Source organism: Nerophis ophidion, linkage group LG08 (genome assembly GCF_033978795.1).
Source record: "Nerophis ophidion isolate RoL-2023_Sa linkage group LG08, RoL_Noph_v1.0, whole genome shotgun sequence".
Lineage (NCBI taxonomy): Eukaryota > Metazoa > Chordata > Actinopteri > Syngnathiformes > Syngnathidae > Nerophis > Nerophis ophidion.
In genome coordinates, this window is record NC_084618.1 from 71,684,969 (window position 1) to 71,705,857 (window position 20,889).

General features: G+C 40.9%; 1 protein-coding gene across 1 annotated transcript in view; it reads right to left on the bottom strand.

Moving 5' to 3' along the window:
• The window catches only part of LOC133558460 (zinc finger protein 397-like), a 90,028-nt gene extending 72,349 nt beyond the window's left edge, over positions 1-17,679 (bottom strand). The window contains exons 1-2 of the mRNA XM_061909843.1: positions 17,588-17,679; positions 17,308-17,430 (exon numbers count right to left, since the gene is read on the bottom strand). The gene's annotated coding sequence lies outside the window, so the exon portion shown is untranslated. The remainder of the gene's footprint in view (positions 1-17,307; positions 17,431-17,587) is intronic.
• Between the last annotated feature and the right edge of the window lie 3,210 nt (positions 17,680-20,889).

The window sequence follows — 20,889 nt, forward strand, 5'->3', positions numbered from 1 at the left end:
GTATGTCAGACTTAGCCTTGTCTTAGTTTAACTCTTATATTACTGAAAGGATGCAGTGAGTCTCCGGTGGCCATGGATGAAGTGCTGGCTGTCCATGGTCAGGACCCGGGGTGGACCGCTCGCCTATGCATTGGCTGGGGACGTCTCTGCGCTGCTGACCTGTCTCCGCTCGGGATGGTATCCTGCTGGCCCCACTATGGACTGGACTTTCACTATTATGTTAGATCCACTATGGACTGGACTTTCACAATATTATGCTAGATCCACTCGACGTCCATTGCACCGGTCTCCCCTAGAGGGGCGGGGGTAGGGGGTGGTGTCACCCAAATCTGCGGTCCTCTCCAAGGTTTGTCATTGTCATCCCACTGGGTTGAGTTTTTCCTTGCCCCGATGTAAGATCTGAACCGAGGATGTCGTTGTGGCTTGTGCAGCCATTTCAGACACTTGTGATTTAGGGCTATATAAATAAACATTGATTGATTGATTGATAATCCTGTTTAGTTTACGATTTGATCACAATCCTCAAGAAAGGTTAATAAATGTTACAGCAACTATTGTCTTTTTCAACATTTCGGGGGATGTGAAAGTCGATTAGCCTCTTGGTCAATGGCCACAGTAGTCCACTACCAGGTGAGAGAAACATGAATTATAATCTAGAATTAACTTTTAGCAAGTGCGAGACAAAGCAGAAGCAGCTGCTGGCTTAGTGTGACAACAATAGCAATGTACACTTGGATAAACTTGATGCTATCAATGCGCCGCAAAAATAATTTCTTTTCTGATGCTTATAATAACAATATTGCTCATATTTGGTTAATTTTCAAGACATTACATGTAAATGGAGTATGGTTGGCGGGTTCTGGATGTTTTTAGAGAGGGTATAATGGCCGCTATAGAGGACCCTCGATTTTTTGGCTCAATTGTTATTTATTTATTTACAATTTCAAATGCATAAAAAAGCCAAACGTAAGTGTTCTTGTCTTACATAAGGATTGTGAATAATAAACAGCACATCACTTTCCAATGTTTGCTTATTTCCAGTATGACTGATCTTATAATACGGTCAGAGTGTAGAAGCGTTCCTATTTTGACATAGAATATATGGTAATTGCCAAAGATATTCTGAGCGGAATATTCAAAATGGCTGAAAGAATTAGGAGCATTTGGGACTGTTTAGACTGTATTTTCACTTACTTTGCGGATTATAAATACAATTGGATATGTTTTAATGGACGGACGGACAGACAGAAAGACAGACAGATAGTACTTTATTGATTCCTTCAGGAGAGTTCCTTCAGGAAAATTAAAATACAATGAAACATAATGAAGTCTATAAAGTCATCTTGTTTTTCCACTTATCTGGTACTTTCAACAGATTAACAGAGGAATATACAGCAAAGTATTCAGATGGACTTCGAAGTGGGGGACTTCATGTCCGACAATCCACCAAGCGGTGCGGCTTCTTAGTTTACTTAAGTCGTACAAAAAATGTTGAGAGATTTTTGAGTGTCGTGTGTAATGCTTTATATTCTCAATGGAACATTTAGAGTTTTGGTGGTGTTTACTGGCGTCATGTTGCAGTCTACACGTATCTCTTATGTGTGACTGCCATCTACTGGTCACGTTTATTATCACACCACCTACCAACTAAAATAGCTTCGAGGTCGGTAAGCACAACCAGCATTTTTCTGTACATTAAGCGCACCAGGTTATAAGGCGCACTATCAATTTTTGAGAAAATTAAAGGATTTTAAGTGTGCCTTATAGTTTGAAAAATACGGTAGATGTATTAATTCCCTGTTCTTTCACATTGGATAAATACAGGCTTAAGAAAACTAAAAACTATCAGAAGCATCTTTTTTGCGAATAAATATTTATTGTTCTTTGGAACGCCAAAATTAAATATTGGCAAACACCTTAACAACCCTTTTTCTGATTTGGCATGAAATTACAATGCCCTTGCCCATGACCAATGTTCCAAGTTTCAAGATTTTCCTGCAGAGGTGCAGTGTGTTTGAGTACAAGAGTACTTTTACCTGATGTCATCAACCAGGAAGTCGGCCATGAAGAAGGCAAGCACGACAATATATAGTTGGTGAAAGAGACCAATGCCAACTTTACAATACTTTTGCAGTTGTTTCGGCTGCCACAATCGCGCAGAGTGAACATTTACAGCACTACTGTGCGCAAAGTTGTTCAAATTGCACAGCTACTTTGTGAATGTTTCAAGGTTACTTTAGTTAAGTTTTGTAGCTATGAATAACGCTCTAAAAACTAAAATGTTTAAAGAAAGATAGAATTCATGCTTTTTTTTTTTTACTTTTACATTTTTAAGAATGTATTGTCTTTAAGACATTTTAGGACTTAAATTTAAATAATAACATTTTAGACTTTTTAAAACCATGCAGATACCCTGAAAAACTCTATTGATTTTAATTACAAACAGGATTTCCCCTCGATTGCCAAAATACCTGTGGCGTAGGAATGTGGATAGGGGCGTATGAAATTTGCCATGATGCAAATATTTTGGGGCGGTTTAGCTCGGTTGGTAGAGTGGCCGTGCCAGCAACTTGAGGGTTGCAGGTTCGATTCCCGCTTCCGCCATTCTAGTCACTGCCGTTGTGTCCTTGGGCAAGACACTTTACCCACCTGCTCCCAGTGCCACCCACACTGGTTTGAATGTAACTTAGATATTGGGTTTCACTATGTAAAGCGCTTTGAGTCACTAGAGAAAAAGCGCTATATAAATATAATTCACTTTATACAGGCAAAAAAAAAAATTATACATACATTTAAAACAAATCTATTATTATTCATTAGCGTATTAGCATATATTTTTCTTACGTAATGTAGGTTTGCTTTATTTTTCAATTGTTGCTGCTTATTGTAAAATGTAGTTTGTTGAGTATTTTTATTCTACAAATTTCTACAATCCATTTAGTCACTCTTAATTTATCAAAACCCACAAGCAAAAAAATTTAGCATCTTTTTCTGGTGTTATTGTAGGCTGTACTAGTTTTTAGAGACTCATCACTCCTGTTGCCCCATGTATACAACGAAAAGCGAGCTGCAGAGAGCCTGACAAGCCTTCCTTTCCTTAAAACCCACCACTGTCATCTTAAATTTAGAAAATCGCTGTCCGCAGGTAAAGCGAGGATACATTAAAATATGTCCATAGCGAGTATATTCTTCCTCTGATCCAGTATTACGGTATCACTCAGCAGCACTCTTTCACTGATAGAAGTAGGTCTTTTTTCGGCAGCCACATTTTCAGTGCATCACTAGTCAATAGTACACTAGTCAATAGTATTAGTAATGCCATCAAACAATACATTTTTACAAGTGATTAGTCCGCAGTGGTCCCGCAAAGTTTTCACAGCGCTTGAATTTTTCCACTGCCTATTTATACTGCAGCTACCTGCTGGTGTTAAAGGCCTACTGAAATTAGATTTTCTTATTCAAACGGGGATAGCAGGTCCATTCTATGTGTCATACTTGATCATTTCGCGATATTGCCATATTTTTGCTGAAAGGATTTAGTAGAGAACATCGACGATAAAGTTCGCAACTTTTGGTCGCTAATAAAAAAGCCTTGCCTTTACCGGAAGTAGCAGACGATGTGCGCGTGATGTCACGGGTTGTCGGGCTCTTCACATCCTCACATTGTTTATAATCATAGCCACCAGCAGCAAGAGCGATTCGGACAGAGAAAGCGACGATTTCCCCATTAATTTGAGCGAGGATGAAAGATTCGTGGAAGAGGAAAGTTAGAGTGAAGCACTAGGTATAAAACATTTTTTTTAAAAAGGCGACAGCAGTGGGAGCGACTCAGATGTTATTAGACACATTTACTAGGATAATTCTGGAAAATCCCTTATCTGCTTATTGTGTTACTGGTGTTTTAGTGCGATTATAAAGTCATACCTGAAAGTCAGAGGGCTGAGGTGACCGCCAGTGTCTCTGATTGAAGCCATATGGAGGAGCCAAGAAAGTCAGAGCTGCCTTTTTGACAGCTGCTGCAGGACGCAAACTCCGTTCAAGTCTCCGGTAAGAGCCGACTTAATATCACAATTTTCTCATCCAAAAACTTGCAGGTTGACATGTGGTAGAGAAACATGTTCGCTTGACCGCTCTGTTCCATATTAAAACTTCACAACAAACAAAGAAACGTCTGTGTTTTGGTTGCTAAAGGTAGCTGCAATCCACCGCTTTGCACCAACAGCATTCTTCTTTATAGTCTCCATTATTATTGAACAAATTACAAAAGATTCAGCAACACAGATGTCCAAAATACTGTGTAATTATGCGATTAAAGCACACGACTTTCAGCCGTGAGTGGTGCCGGGCTAAAATGTCCGCTCCAACCAATAACGTCGCAAGCACGCGTCAACATAAGCGTCATCATTCCGCGACGTTTTCAACATGATACCTTGCGGGAAATTTAAAATTGCAATTTAGTAAACTAAACCGGCCGTATTGGCATGTGTTGCAATGTTAATATTTCATCATTGATTTATAAACTATCAGACTGCGTGGTCGGTAGTAGTGGGTTTCAGTAGGCCTTTAAAGTGTATGTTTGTGTGTTATGATGTTGATTTTTCCCATTGACTTGAACACACCGTGAGGCATGAGGAAGTGTGTTGTGTATCTTGGGAGTGAAACACGGAGACGGACCTGTGTGTGTGCACTGAAGAAAAACTTGTTGAAATTGGCGCGGTTAGCAAAAGATTGGCTATAAAAGCTAAAAGACCATCAAACATTGTGTGTTTTCTTCTGGAGGCTCCGATACATTATATTACATTAATTTGTTTTCATGTTGAAAAAAAAACAACTTTTTATTGTGTGGCAGCTAATATTTTTGGGCTAAATATAATAATTTGTCAAACATTAAGGAGGAAACCTTGATAGAGGTCAAATGTCAATTATAAACCAATCACAATCACCTTTGTGTCAGCTGTTACACATTCTCCTGTATGTATTGTTATTGTGGCGAGAACCCTGTTGCATACTGGGTAATAAATCATTCTTGATTATCCCAATAACACAAGGTGGTCAATGTACCACTATCTGGGGACGGCGTGGCGCGGTTGGGAGAGTGGCCGTGCCAGCAACCTGAGGGTTCCTGGTTCAATCCCCACCTTCTACCAACCTCGTCACGCCTGTTGTGTCCTTGAGCAAGACACTTCACCCTTGCTCCTGATGGTTCGTGGTTAGGGCCTTGCATGGCAGCTCCCGCCATCAGTGTGTGAATGTGTGTGTGTATGGGTGAATGTGGAAATAGTGTCAAAGCGCTTTGAGTACCTTGAAGGTAGAAAAGCGCTATACAAGTATAACCCATTTTACCATTTTTTTTTTGTGTGCATATGTTCGTGCTAACTCACTCTCAACTTTAACCCAATCTTCTTTGGGCATTTGATTTTGCTTCCAGGAAGGAACCCTAATACTTTTAAATTATGTCCAACAACTGAGGTATTTATGTGGAGGTAAACTTATTAAAATGATAATTTTTACATCAGAAATCAAATATTTCCAATCTCTGTGTGACAATTCCAGTGTCATTGTCCTGTATTTGTATTAAATAAGTCAAAAGCCCTATTGTTTTTTAAAAGATATGTGGTAAAAAAGTAGGTTTGTGGTCACATCAGTTAAGTATCCATTTTGCGCTATATCCGCTTACTCTTTCTATTTCAAAAGCAACAACCCTGTTGACTAATATCAGTCATGATAATCAATATATCGTGAGACATTTTTGAGGCATTACCAGCTAAAACAATTTGACACTGTGTGGAACAATTTCCCTTTGTCTAAGTGTAGATCACATTGCGTTTGACAAACATCCCAAAAAAACAGCCAAGGTATAAGTGTTTCCTTTTAACTCTCTAAACATAGAAAGTGAAAAGGGCCCTAATACTTTTGAGTACTATGCGATAGTGTGTGAATGTGAGTGTGAATGTTTTCTGTCTATCTGTGTTGGCCCTGCGATGAGGAGGTGACTTGTCCAGGGTGTACGCCGCCTTCCGCCTGATTGTAGCTGAGATAGGCACCAGCGCCCCCCGCGACCCCAAAAGGGAATAAGCGGTAGAAAATAGATGGATGGAAGGCATATTAGGAGTCAAATTGTTACACCAATACCTCTTACAGGGCTGTACTGTACATGTCACTTGTTTCCCCCAAATCGTCTTCAAGTTTTACAATACTATTGTATCTTTATTTTCTGCACAATACATGAAGCTTTATTTTCATCACAATACATGAAGCTTTATTTTCTGCACAATACATGAAGCCACGATGCTTTCAGGCTCCTATTTTTTTATTCAAAGTGCTGACAGGTTGTTTGGTATTGCACTGCTAACCTATATCAAATTGCACCATTCCCACAGAGTGCAATTAAACATCATTTTGTGTCAACATGTTTACATTTGTATTCATGTCATTGCGCTGTCTATTATTTTTTTTAGAAGCGCAAAGCAAGCTCTTTAAATATGACACCGTCTTAAAGAAAGTGGTCCTCCAGGAGAAGAGCGAGTGTCTTGTAGCAGGAATAAGGGTGACTGATAGCAGTGCTTGTTAAAAAAGGAGCAAGTTCTTAACAAGTGTCGCATGCTAAAACCGACGGGAAGCCACAAAAACACAAAGCAGAATTGGAGGCTGCGTACTAAGCCTTGCATTGTTGATTGCATCAGCATAGCACTGAAGGATATCTGTGGAGTTTTCAGGACAATAGTGGAATTGTTGCAGCTGGAAATAGACCAGCTACATTTACATTGGGTTAGCACCTACAAACACTGCTTATAGGGCAGCTCAAAATAAATGAAATACACATATTGAACAAAAGAGTATACAAATGGAAAAAATATATTTCAGATGTTTTTTTCAATTTTTTTGTGACAAAAGCAGCCTAGATATAGTCAATCTCTGTAGTATGTAACAACACTGCTCCCTGCTGCTTGCTCATATATTGCATCTTACTTTAATATGAGGTTCAGGGTTAAAAATATTAGATTATGGTTATCTATAAGTACGTTTGGGTGTAACTTCAGCCCAATGGTTATCAGTGCAATTGAGGTCAATGAATAGTGATGATATTATGTATTTTGTGTTGTGCATTTGGGTATGTATTATTTGGACACATCCTCACTGTACCTTTAGTTCATCAAATGTTTCGGCCATTACCACCAGACACCCTCGCTCATGGGAGGACCTGCTGGGATGATCTGGTTCAGAAATCATTTAAGACTTAAACAAGTTGAAAAACTTATTCGGGTGTTACCATTAAGTGGTAAATTGCATGGAATATGTACTGTACTGTGCAAACTACTAATAAAAGTTTAAATCAATCAATCAATCAATCCAAAAACTACTTTTTAAGGGGTCTACAAACATCACAGTTCCCCCCCTCCCCTACTCATCAAGTCTACTCCCATCCTCTGTTAGCCTGTCAGTTGAGTGGCACAGTCAAGCTGCAGTATCAGTACTAATTTATTTATTTGCTCTTACAATCTAAAACAGACTGCACATTTACAATTACTGTATGCAACTTCTTCCCTTAGAGTAGATTTGTGAACCAATGATCCAATTTTGCAAATACTTAGTTCATTGTCATTGAATTGTAAAGGATTATTTTAACCTACAAGTCCGAGTTTGAGTCCATGGTTCTCGCCCGTAAAAGGGTGGAGTGCCATCTCCGGGTTGGGGAGGAGACCCTGCCCCAAGTGGAGGAGTTCAAGTACCTAGGAGTCTTGTTCACGAGTGAGGGAAGAGTGGACCGTGAGATCGACAGGCGGATCGGTGCGACGTCTTCAGTAACGCGGACGTTGTACCGATCCGTTGTGGTGAAGAAGGAGCTGAGCCGGAAGGCAAAGCTCTCAATTTACCCGTCGATCTACGTTCCCATCCTCAACTATGGTCATGAGCTTTGGGTCATGACCGAAAGGATAAGATCACGGGTACAAGCGGCCGAAATGAGTTTCCTCCGCCGGGTGGCAGGGCTCTCCCTTAGAGATAGGGTGAGAAGCTCTGCCATCCGGGAGTAGCTCAAAGTAAAGCCGCTGCTCCTCCACATCGAGAGGAGCCAGATGAGGTGGTTCGGGCATCTGGTCAGGATGCCACCCGAACGCCTACCGAGGGAAGTGTTTAGGGCACGTCCAACCGGTAGGAGGCCACGGGGAAGACCCAGGACACGTTGGGAAGACTATGTCTCCCGGCTGGCCTGGGAACGCCTCGGGATCCCCCGGGAAGACCTAGACGAAGTGGCTACGGAAAGGGAAGTCTGGGTTTCCCTGCTTAGGCTGTTGCCCCCGCGACCCGACCTCGGATGTGTATATATATATACATATATATGTATATATAAGGGCTGCGAATCTTTGGGTGTCCCACGATTCGAATCAATATCAATTCTTGGGGATTCGATTATATATCGATTTCTCCGATTCAACGCGATTGTCAATTCAAAAACTATATTTTTCCGATTCAAAACCATTCTGTATTCATTCAATACATAGGATTTCAGCAGGATCTACCCCAGTCTGCTGACATGCTAGCAGAGTACATTTTTTTTTAAAAGCTTTTATAATTGTAAAGGACAATGTTTTATCAACTGATTACAATAATGTAAATTTGCTTTAACTATTAAACGAACTAAAAATATGACTTATTTTATCTTTGTGAAAACATTGGACAGTGTGTTGTCAAGCTTATGAGATGCGATGCAAGTGTAAGCCACTGTGACACTATTGTTCTTTTTTTTTTATTATTATAAATGTCTAATGATAATGTCAAAGAGGGATTTTTAATCACTGCTATGCTGAAATTCCAACTAATATTGATACTGTTGTTGATAATATTCATTTTTGTTTCACTACTTTTGGTTTGTTCTGTGTCGTGTTTGTGTCTCCACTCAATTGTTCTGTTCATTCGATTCGATTTTTTCCGACACCCCTAATATAAAAGATATAAATATATATATATATATATATATATATATATATATGCATGTATCGCATTACTAATCAATTGAAATCGGTACTATACCACCTTTGAAAATACCATTCTTTCATCTGAATGCCGCCGTGCGGCTGTGACTACAAAGCTGAGGCGCATGATGCTGAGTGTGAAAAAACGCACAGACAAAGTGCATACAAGCAATAACATTGTGGTGGGGAAAAATGACAGCCGCACAACCATCTGAGCTCTTGATAGACTGACAAAACTTACCAAACTGCCTTTTTGAAACACTTTTTTTTTTTGATCACAGCAGTAACAGGCAGACGTGTGAGAAAAACATACGACTGAGAGAGACAAGATAGGCAAGTTAAGGATTATATCATTTACTCATGCAGAAACAGCTGTTAAATGCAGGAAATGTCAACTCGTAATAATTTCCTGCCTGTTGTTTTGGCGGCCCCTTTAGCGTAGCTTTTCTATGCGCCGCATGGACTGCATACCCACTTTTTACTCGACTAAATGTGGGTTAAGACAGTTGTTGTCAATTACTTGTTGTCATGCTCTCCCTGGGGGACATAAATATTATGGTTTGAGATGACATCCGCAGTTTTTTTGCAAGGTAAGCATTGGCCGTATCCTTGTACTCTCTTTTTTGTCATTTCTTTTTTGTTGTTTTTTTTTTTATGTATACCACGGTGTATCGCTACCACTGTCATATGTTGTTACTTTTTAGCTTATTGATAAAAAACACAAAGTGTGTAAAAGAACTGCTACAATAAACAGTTGGACATTCAAAAGTTTAGAGATGGTCAAAAAAAAAATTCCCTCCAAAAGGTCATAGTACATTTTAGATTGATGTGATAAGTGTAAAGCAGTGGTCACAAACCTTTCTGATCACAAGATCCCTGGTCTCAGCCAAAAACCAAAGCAAGATCTACCCCTGCGTCAACTATGTTTTACATATGTGTGTATACATGTATATGTGTGTCTATATATATATATATATATATATGTATATATAGACACACATATATATACACATATATATATACAAACCCCGTTTCCGTATGAGTTGGGAAATTGTGTTAGATGTAAATATAAGCGGAATACAATGATTTGCAAAAAAAAATTCAACCCATATTCAGTTGAATATGCTACAAAGACAACATATTTGATGGTCAAACTGATAAACATGTTTTTTTTTTTAAATAATCATGAACTTTAGAATTTGATGCCAGCAACACGTGACAAAGAAGTTGGGAAAGGTGGCAATAAATACTGATAAAGTTGAGGAATGCTCATCAAACACTTATTTGGAACATCCCACAGGTGTGCAGGCTAATTGGGAACCGGTGGGTGCCAAGATTGGGTACAAAAACTGCTTCCCAAAAAATGCTCAGTCTTTCACAAGAAAGGATGGGGCGAGGTACACCTCTTTGTCCGCAACTGCGTGAGCAAATAGTCAAAGAGTTTAAGAACAATGTTTCTCAAAGTGCAATTGCCAGAAATTTAGAGATTTCAACATCTACGGTCCATATGGACCATGGGGCGGCATGGCGTAGTGGGTAGAGCGGGCGTGCCGAAACCTGAGGGTTGCAGGTTCGCTTCCCACCTATGGACATCAAAGTCGCTGCCGTTGTGTCCTTGGGCAGGACACTTCACCCTTTGCCCCCGGTGCCGCTCACACCGGTGAATGAATGATGAATGAATGATTGGTGGTGGTCGGAGGGGCTGTAGGCGCAAACTGGCAGCCACGCTTCCGTCAGTCTACCCCAGGGCAGCTGTGGTTACAGATGTAGTTTACCACCACCAGGTGTGAATGAATGATGGGTTCCCACTTCTCTGTGAGCGCTTTGAGTATATAACAATAGAAAAGCGCGATATAAATCTAATCCATTATTATTATTATTATTATATCATCATCAAAAGGATCAGAGAATCTGGAGAAATCCCTCCACGTAAGCGGCATGGCCGGAAACCAACATTGAATGACCGTGACCTTTGATTCCTCAGACGGCACTGTATCAAAAACCGACATCAATCTCAAAATGATATCACCACATGGGCTCAAGAACACTTCAGAAAACCACTGTCACTAAATACAGTTTGTTGCTACATCAGTAAGTGGAAGTTAAAGCTCTACTATGCAAAGCGAAAGCCATTTATCAACAACATCCAGAAACGCCGCCAGCTTCTCTGGGCCCGAGATCATCAAAGATGGACTGATGCAAAGTGGAAAAGTGATCTGTGGTCTGACAACTCCACATTTGAAATTGTTTTTTGGAAATATTCGACATCGTGTCATCCGGACCAAAGGCGAAGAGAACCAACCAGACTGTTATCGACGCAAAGTTCAAAAGCCAGCATCTGTGATGGTATGGGGGTGCATTAGTGCCCAAGGCATGGGTAACTTACACATCTGTGAAGGCACCATTAATGCTGAAAGGTATATACAGGTTTTGGAACAACATATGCTGCCATCTAAGAGCCGTCTTTTTTTATGCTTATTTCAGCAAGACAATGCCAAGCCACATTCAGCACGTGTTACAACAGCGTGGCTTCATAAAAAAAAGAGTGCGGGTACTTTCCTGGCCCGCCTGCAGTCCAGACATGTCTCCCATGAAAAATGTGTGGCGCATTATGAAGCGTAAAATACGACAGCGGAAATCCCGGACTGTTGAACGACTGAAGCTCTACATAAAACAAGAATGGGAAAGAATTCCACTTTCAAAGCTTCAACAATTAGTTTCCTCAGTTCCCAAACGTTTATTGAGTGTTGTTAAAAGAAAAGGTGATGTAACACAGTGGTGAACATGCCCTTTCCCAACTACTTTGGCACATGTTGCAGCCATGAAATTCTAAGTAAATTATTATTTGCAAAAAAAAAAATTAAGTTTATGAGTTTGAACATCAACTATCTTGTCTTTGTAGTGCATTCAATTGAATGTAGGTTGAAAAGAATTTGCAAATCATTGTATTCCGTTTATATCAATCAATCAATCAATGTTTATTTATTTATTTGACGACTCTTGACTTCCGGTTCCGGGTCAACGTGAATGACTGCTCGCTGACTGCTCTTGTTGCATAAAAGCTAAGTATCGTTCTATCTGTGTGCTTTTAACTGTTTTGCAGCCTTACTTACAACTTCTCGAACATATTTAATAGTTCAATTTAACTTGCAAATCACCCGATGTCTGTCTCACCACTCCGTCCTCAGCTAGCTAGCTGGTAAGCTAACGAGGCTAGCGGAGAAAGGCAGCGCCGTTCTGAAGGAAGCTACATCGTGACCACCACTTCCCGAAGACAGCTGGCATTCCACTCGGCGACGGAAAGCTTCTGTGAGTATGGCTTCCTGCGCTTCGTGCACTTTACTCATGGATAGGTTGGCTCTGCTAGAGAGCCATGTCCGCCAGTTAGAGCAGTGTAATTTCGTAACTTTAGATGTTGCGGACACATCTGCTAGCGTTAGCTGTAGCGAGCTAACTAGCCCAGCTTGTTGCAGCCCTAAGCGGCCTACAAGCTACGGTGTACCGGTTGAGACGCATAACAGATTTAGCCCTTTAGCTAGTCCTACACCCCAGTCTACCGGGCACCACACTTTAGTCATAGGGGACTCCATCACCCGAAACATAAAGCTTAGCAAACCAGACACAATTAAGTGTATTCCCGGGGGCAGAGCACCTGACATTGATGCTAATCTTAGGGAGCTAACTCGCAACAGGCCTAGTAAACACGTACGACAGGCTAACCGCACCACTAGTTATGCGAACATAGTTACACACGTTGGCTCCAATGACGTTAGGATGAGACAATCAGAGATTACAAAGAGAAACATAGCCAGGGCTTGTAATCTCGCTAGAAAGATGTCCAGGCAGCGAGTAATTGTCTCTGGCCCCCTGCCTGGGAGAGGCAATGATGAGAGATATAGCAGATTGGTCTCTCTTAACAAGTGGCTGGATAGATTCTGTAGACAGCAGGGATTTACGTTTATTGATAATTGGCCCTCTTTCTGGGGCAAACCTGGCTTGCTGAGGAGAGACGCCCTTCACCCTAACCAAGAAGGCGCTATCCTCTTGTCTCGGAACATAGATTTCGCATTGAGCCACATTTGACTAACTGCACTAGAGCAAGCCCGGTCACAGGCAATTACAGAGCCTGCTAGCCTGGGTATGGAGTCAGTTAAGTTAGAACTAGCCAGCGCCAGGCTGGACACATAGCAATTTTCTTAGAATAATACACAACTCACATAATGTTTTTTCTGCTATGACTATGACTACATCAGAGTTAGACATGCCTTCTACTAAGGTGGCAAATTATGATGCGTTCAGTTTATCGCAGCACCAAGTAGACAATCTGAAAATTCCTGTCAAAAAAGCGGTTATTCATCCTCTCCTTAAAAGACCTAACCTCGATCCTGACCTCATGGTAAACTACCAACCGGTGTCTCACCTTCCCTTTATTTCGAAAATCCTCGAAAAAATTGTTGCAGAGCAGCTGAATTAACACTTAGCGTTAAACAATCTATGTGAAACCTTTCAATCCGGTTTCAGGGCAAATCACTCTACTGAGACAGCCCTCGCAAAAATTACTAATGATCTATTGCTAACGATGGATTCTGATGAGTCATCTATGTTGCTGCTCCTCGATCTTAGCGCTGCTTTCGATACCGTCGATCATAATATCTTATTAGAGCGTATCAAAACACGAATTGGTATGTCAGACTTATTCCTGTCTTGGTTTAACTCTTATCCTACTGACAGGGTACAGTGCGTCTCCCATAAGAGTATGACCTCGGACTATGTTAAGGTAACGTGTGGAGTTCCCCAGGGTTCGGTCCTTGGCCCTGCACTCTTCAGCATCTACATGCTGCCGCTGGGTGACGTCATACGCAAATACGGTATTAGCTTTCACTGTTATGCTGATGACACCCAACTCTACATGCCCCTAAAGCTGACCAACACGCCGGACTGTAGTCAGTTGGAAGCGTGTCTTAATGAAATTAAACAATGAATGTCCGCAAATTTTTTGCAACTTAACGCCAAAAAAACGGAAATGCTAATTATCGGTCCTGCTAGACACCGACCTCTATTTAATAATACAATTTTAACATTTGACAACCAAATAATAAAACAAAGTGACTCGGTAAAAAATCTGGGTATTATCTTCGACCAAACTCTCTCCTTTGACTCACACATTAAAAGCGTTACTAAAACGGCCTTCTTTCATCTCCGTAATATCGCTAAAATTCGCTCCATTTTGTCCACTAAAGACGCCGAGATCATTATCCATGCGTTTGTTACATCTCGTCTCGATTACTGTAACGTATTATTTTCGGGTCCCCCCATGTCTAGCATTAAAAGATTACAGTTGGTACAAAATGCGGCTGATAGACTTTTGACAAGAACAAAGTTTGATCACATTACGCCTGTACTGGCTCACCTAAACTGGCTCCCTGTGCACTTAAGATGTGACTTTAAGGTTTTACTACTTACGTATAAAATACTACACGGTCTAGCTCCATCCTATCTTGCCGATTGTATTGTACCATATGTGTGTAATCTGTGTTCAAAAGACTCCGGCTTATTAGTGATTCCTAAAGCCCAAAAACAGTCTGCGGGCTATAGAGCGTTTTCCGTTCGGGCTCGAGTACTCTGGAATGCCCTCCCGGTAACAGTTCGAGATGCTACCTCAGTAGAAGCATTTAAGTCTCACCTTAAAACTCATCTGTATACTCTAGCCTTTAAATAGACCTCCTTTTTAGACCAGTTGATCTGCCGCTTCTTTTCTTTTTTCTCCTATGTCCCCCCCTCCCTTGTGGAGGGGGTCCGGTCCGATGACCATGGATGAAGTACTGGCTGTCCAGAGTCGGGACCCAGGAGGGACCGCTCGCCTGTGTATCGGTTGGGGACATCTCTACGCTGCTGATCCGCCTCCGCTTGAGATGGTTTCCTGTGGACGGGACTCTGGCTGCTGTCTTGGATCCGCTTTGAACTGAACTCTCGCGGCTGTGTTGGAGCCACTATGGATTGAACTTTCACAGTATCATGTTAGACCCGCTCGACATCCATTGCTTTCGGTCCCCTAGAGGGGGGGGGGGGGGTGCCCACTTCTGAGGTCCTCTACAAGGTTTCTCATAGTCAGCATTGTCACTGGCGTCCCACTGGATGTGAATTCTCCCTGCCCACTGGGTGTGAGTTTTCCTTGCCCTTTTGTGGGTTCTTCCGAGGATGTCGTAGTCGTAATGGTTTGTGCAGTCCTTTGAGACATTTGTGAATTAGGGCTATATAAATAAACATTGATTGATTGATTGATTGATATATAGCCCTAAATCACAAGTGTCTCAAAGGACTGTACAAACATACTTCTAACACAATTTCCCAACTCATATGGAAACGGGTTTTGTATATAGAGATATATATATGTTTATATATTAGGGAAAATACTTATTTCCCACCATAATTTACGAAAAAAATCTTTAAAATTCCTACAATATGAATTCCTGTATTTTTCTCTCACAGTTGAAGTGTACCTATGATGACAATTACAGACCTCTGTCATTATTTTAGGTGGGAGAACTTGCACAATCAGTGGCTGAATAAATACTTTTTTGCCCTACTGTATGTATGTATATATATATATATATATATATATATATATATATATATATATATATATATATATATAGAGGTCAAAGGGGCCTAGGCAAATAAAAATAACAGCTAAAAGCTCAGGACATAATATCCATCCATCCATCCATTTTCTGCCGCTTATTCCCTTTGCGGTAGTGGGGGGCGCTAGGGCCTATCTCAGCTACAATCGAGCGGAAGGCGGCGTACACCCTGGACAAGTCGCCACGTCATCGCAGGGCCCACACAGATAGACAGACAACATTCACACTCACATTCACACACTAGGGCCAATTTAGTGTTGCCAATCAACCTATCCCCAGGTGCATGTCTTTGGAAGTGGGAGGAAGCCGGAGTACCCAGAGGGAACCCAGAGGGAACCCACGCAGTCACGGGGAGAACATGCAAACTCCACACAGAAAGATCCTGAGCCCGGGATTGAACCCAGGACTACTCAGGACCTTCGTATTGTGAGGCAGACGCACTAACCCCTCTCTCCCCCCGTGCCACCCATAATATAATATGTCAAGGGTTAAAGGCCTACTGAAACCCACTACTACCGACCACGGAGTCTGATAGTTTATATATCAATGATGAAATATTAACATTGCAACACATGCCAATACGCCCTTTTTAGTTTACTAAATTACAATTTTAAATTTCCCGGGAGTTTCGTCTTTGAAACGTCGCGTAATGATGACGTGTACGCAAGACGTCACGGGTTTTTAGGAAGTATGAGCGTTGCGCACACAAACAGCTAAATGTCGTCTGCTTTAACTGCAAATTTATACAGTTTTTTGGACATCTGTGTTGCTGAATCTTTTGCAATTTGTTCAATTAATATTGGAGAAGTCACAGTAGAAAGATGGAGTTAGGAAGCTTTAGCCTTTAGCCACACAAACACACTGTGATTCCTTGTTTAAAATTCCTGGAGGTGAAACTTTCCAATGGATCAGAGCGCGGTCAAGAGAACATGAATCCCGACCACATGTCAACCAGCAGTTTTCGGTGAGAAAATTGTGGTTAAAAAGTCAGTTCTTACCGGAGAAAAGCTGAGCTTGTGCCGTCCATAGCCGCCGTCGACTCCCCTGAGACACTGGCGTCAAGGCACCCGTGGAGACACCCTACCGACTATCAGGAAATATTAAACTCACTAAAAGACTAGCAACACAATAGAAAGATAAGGGATTTCCCAGAATTAACCTAGTAAATGTGGCTAAAAACATCGGAATCCGTCCCAATGCAATCGCGTTTTCTTTTTTTTAAACTTTTTTTTTTGTTTGTTTTTTTCTAGTCCGTCGCTATCAATATCCTCAAACACGAATCTTTCATCCTCGCTCAAATTAATGGGGAAATTGTCGTTTTCTCGGTCCAAATAACACTTTTTGTTGGAGGCTCCCATTAAAAACAATGTGAATATGTGAGGAGCCATCAAACATGTGACGTCATCGTCTGTGACTTCCGGTAAAGGCAAGGCTTTTCTCTTAGCACCGAAAGTTGCGAACTTTATTGTGGATGTTCTCTACTAAATCCTTTCAGCAAAAATATGGCAAAATCGTGAAATGATCAAGTATGACACATAGATTGGACCTGCTATTCCCGTTTAAATAAAAAAAATCTCATTTCAGTAGCACTTTAATAATAAATGAGCTAAAATGGCCTCCAGGCCGCATTTTGAACACCCCTGCCCTGCACTGCGTTTGATTAAACAAGCTCTGTGGGAGTAACGTTTACTTACCGGCTGCTTAGGAACCGGTCAGTTGTTAACACCGCTAGGTTGCTCTGACCGGTCCAAACAGGGATGGAGAAGATGAGGGAGGAGGGAAAGGAGAGTCACAGGCCTCCATTTTCTTTCTTCCTGCTGTTGCCAAAACAGGGAGTGAGAATCAATGGTGGATAGTCGACACCTGTTAGTATTATTACATTTATATTCCAGGAGTAATTGTGTCTAAAACTATATTTATAGTGTCAAAAAGTGTTTTTATCAATTCAAATGTATTAATATTTCCTCTTCTAACCATGAATTCGTCGAAAGAGTAACTTGTCACCGCCGACGTGTTAACCAACGCTCGTGCTAATGGCCGTACTTCCGGGTTGATCGCCATTGGTTGACTAATTGTCGTTATGCAAATTAGCAACATCGAATCAGCTTTGCTTTAACAGTTTTGTGTTGTGTTCGTGAAAATATTAATATATGTTAGCGAGGAAGGTCCCTTTTTAGTGTTACTATTTATGAGACTTTAATATTAATATTTGCATGATTGATTACAATAAATCGGAGTTGATTTAATGGCTGTGCTGAAACTGAAAGATTGTGCATGATCTTGATGTCCACTGGGTGGCACTGTTACGTCATGCTAAGTCAACAAAACAATTGTTTTTATATTTTTTGTGGTATTGTATGAGGGCAGCCTCAAATTAACTATATATTAGAAAAAAAAATAATTCATAGTGTCATTATGTTTAAATATTTACTGTATTTTTATTGTCATTCATGAATCCTATATAGATAGATGGATGGATGGATGGATGGATGGATGGATGGATGGATAGATAGATAGATAGATAGATAGATAGATAGATAGATAGATAGATAGATAGATAGATAGATAGATAGATAGATAGATAGATGGATAGATGGATAGATGGATAGATAGATAGATAGATAGATAGATAGATAGATAGATAGATAGATAGATGGATAGATAGTACTTCATTTATTCCTTCAGGATAGTTCCTTCAGGAAAATTAACATTTTCAGCACAATCCCATTCAAGATCAGACAAACATTACAGGGAGACAGAACAGGATCGCTGATGGGTCTACCGACTTCCGGCGCCCCTTAGAAAAAAGGTGAGATACAGGTAAACAAGGGGGGGGGGAGAGATGGGAAAAAAAATAAAAGATTAAAATAAAATAAAATGAAAAAAATCGGTCTAAGCTACTTCTACACACAGCTATGAATAAAAAGTAAAAGAAACATATGCACTGTGGTGGCCTCTGCGGTGTTCCGTGCCATAGTCAACCAGTGACGTCACGCGCACATCGTCTGCTACTTCCGGTAAAGGCAAGGCTTTTTTATTAGCGACCAAAAGTTGCAAACTTTACCGTCGATGTTCTCTACTAAATCCTTTCAGCAAAAATATGGCATTATCGCGAAATGATCAAGTATGACACATAGAATGGACCTGCTATCCCCGTTTAAATAAGAAAATCTCATTTCAGTAGGGCTTTAAGGTTGTCTGTCTATCTGCGTTGGCCCTGTGATGAGGTGGCGACTTGTCCAAGGTGTACACCACCTTCCGCCTGAATGTAGCTGAGATAGGCACTAGCGCCCCTCGCAACCCCAAAGGGAATAAGCGGTAGGAAATGAATGGGTGGATAGATGGGTGTGAATGTGAGTATGAATGTTGTCTATTTATCGGTGTTGGCCCTGTGATGAGGTGGTGACTTGTCCAAGGTGTAACCCACCTTCCGCCCGAATATAGCTGAGATAGGCTCCAGCACCCCCTAAACCCCCAAAAATGACAAGCAGTAGAAAATGGATGGATGGATGGATATAAATAAATAAATGATAAATGGGTTGTACTTGTATAGCGCTTTTCTACTTTCAAGGTACTCAAAGCGCTTTGACACTACTTCCACATTTACCCATTCACACACACATTCACACACTGATGGAGGGAGCTGCCATGCAAGGCGCCAACCAGCACCCATCAGGAGCAAGGGTGAAGTGTCTTGCTCAGGACACAACGGATGTGATGAGGTTGGTTCTTGGTGGGATTTGAACCAGTGACCCTCGGGTTGCGCACGGCCACTCTCCCACTGCGCCACGCCGTCCCAATATTTATTATGCATTTTATTAGTTTTTTTTATTGTTTGCCAACAATAAATCTTAATCAAGCGTAAATATGTTACTGACGAACACAATTAAATAGAAACAGCAAAGGTGCCAATTGTAAAAGGGAAAAATATCATTAGTTTTTATAATATTCCAACAATAACATTTGTTAAAATTTTCCAACAGAAAAAAATTGGGGAAACATAAAAATATTTAAAATCTGTGTTATTCATCAGCAAAAAAGCACTGAGTGCAGAATAGAAAACATTTCAACAAAATAATACATGTCAAGGAAAAGCTACTCACCTATCCATTTTATTCCTAATAAAAGCAAAAGTGGATTTAATCATTATGTTTTATCATCAGGGTGTAAAAATGTTGACTATCTAACAAGGCTCATTGCTCTTTGGGTCGTTTTGTGCCCATTAGGCAGAAAAGCAGGTCGTGAACACACTTTTAGTACAACTCTAAACAGCACAGTCACGGCACAGTACACAGCTAAACTTGTTATTCATCCACGCTGAGATGTTGCAAAGACATGTTGCTACACCATAAGATGCATACTTTGACGTATTATTGGCAGTGGAGGATTGGCTTAATGGGTCCTGGCATGTTTACATACTTTATTACCTCATATAGCGGCTGCTCAACTGCAGAGAGGGCCTGCTGGGGTACTTGTATTTGTACAAAAGCATTTGCATAAGAACTGTAAATAAAATTTCAACATATTCTTTATATATTACATTAATTAACCATTATCGCTGTTGATTGGTTCCAGGCGTGATCGTGGTAAACACCTACATAGCCTCCTTTTACACTTCTTAAAATCAAATATACCGGTAGTAATGCTGCCTGAGGCTGAGCCAATCAGTGGCATTGCTACTGAACAGTGCACCCTGGTTTGGTCTTGTGGAGTCGTCAATACTGCTGTTGCATTGATAATTCCCGTTCATTTAGCCATTTTTATGAATGAACATGCTTAATTTAGGTGAAAAGTTCATGGAATATATGACGTGTGGTTCCCCGGCGCCACAGTCCAGGATAAGTCTCCCATCCAAAGGCAAAACCCAGTAACTCAATTTTGGTCAAAACTGAGCTGATAACAATTTTGGCGTTCCTAGGTGATATACTTTACATTAGTGTATGCGATATTGTAATTTGTTCCGTAAGTAAGCTGTTACGCGCGTGGCAGGACCTAGCAACTACCACATAACCCCGTAGATACAACAGAAAAACCTAGTATCTCAAGGGACCAATCGGAGCTTCTTTGTCAGTCGCCTTATTGTCTTTAATGAGACATTTGCACGAATGGGGGCCGACGGTCAACCTGATTATGTGATATTATGGCACGTGTGGATTGGCCCAGGACGTTGCAAGCACCTTCATTAAATGTACTGTTCTCGATTCTTCCCCTTGCATAATCTTTTGGGCAGATAACTGTGGAGGTCAAAATAAAAACTGGACGCTGTACACGGCTCT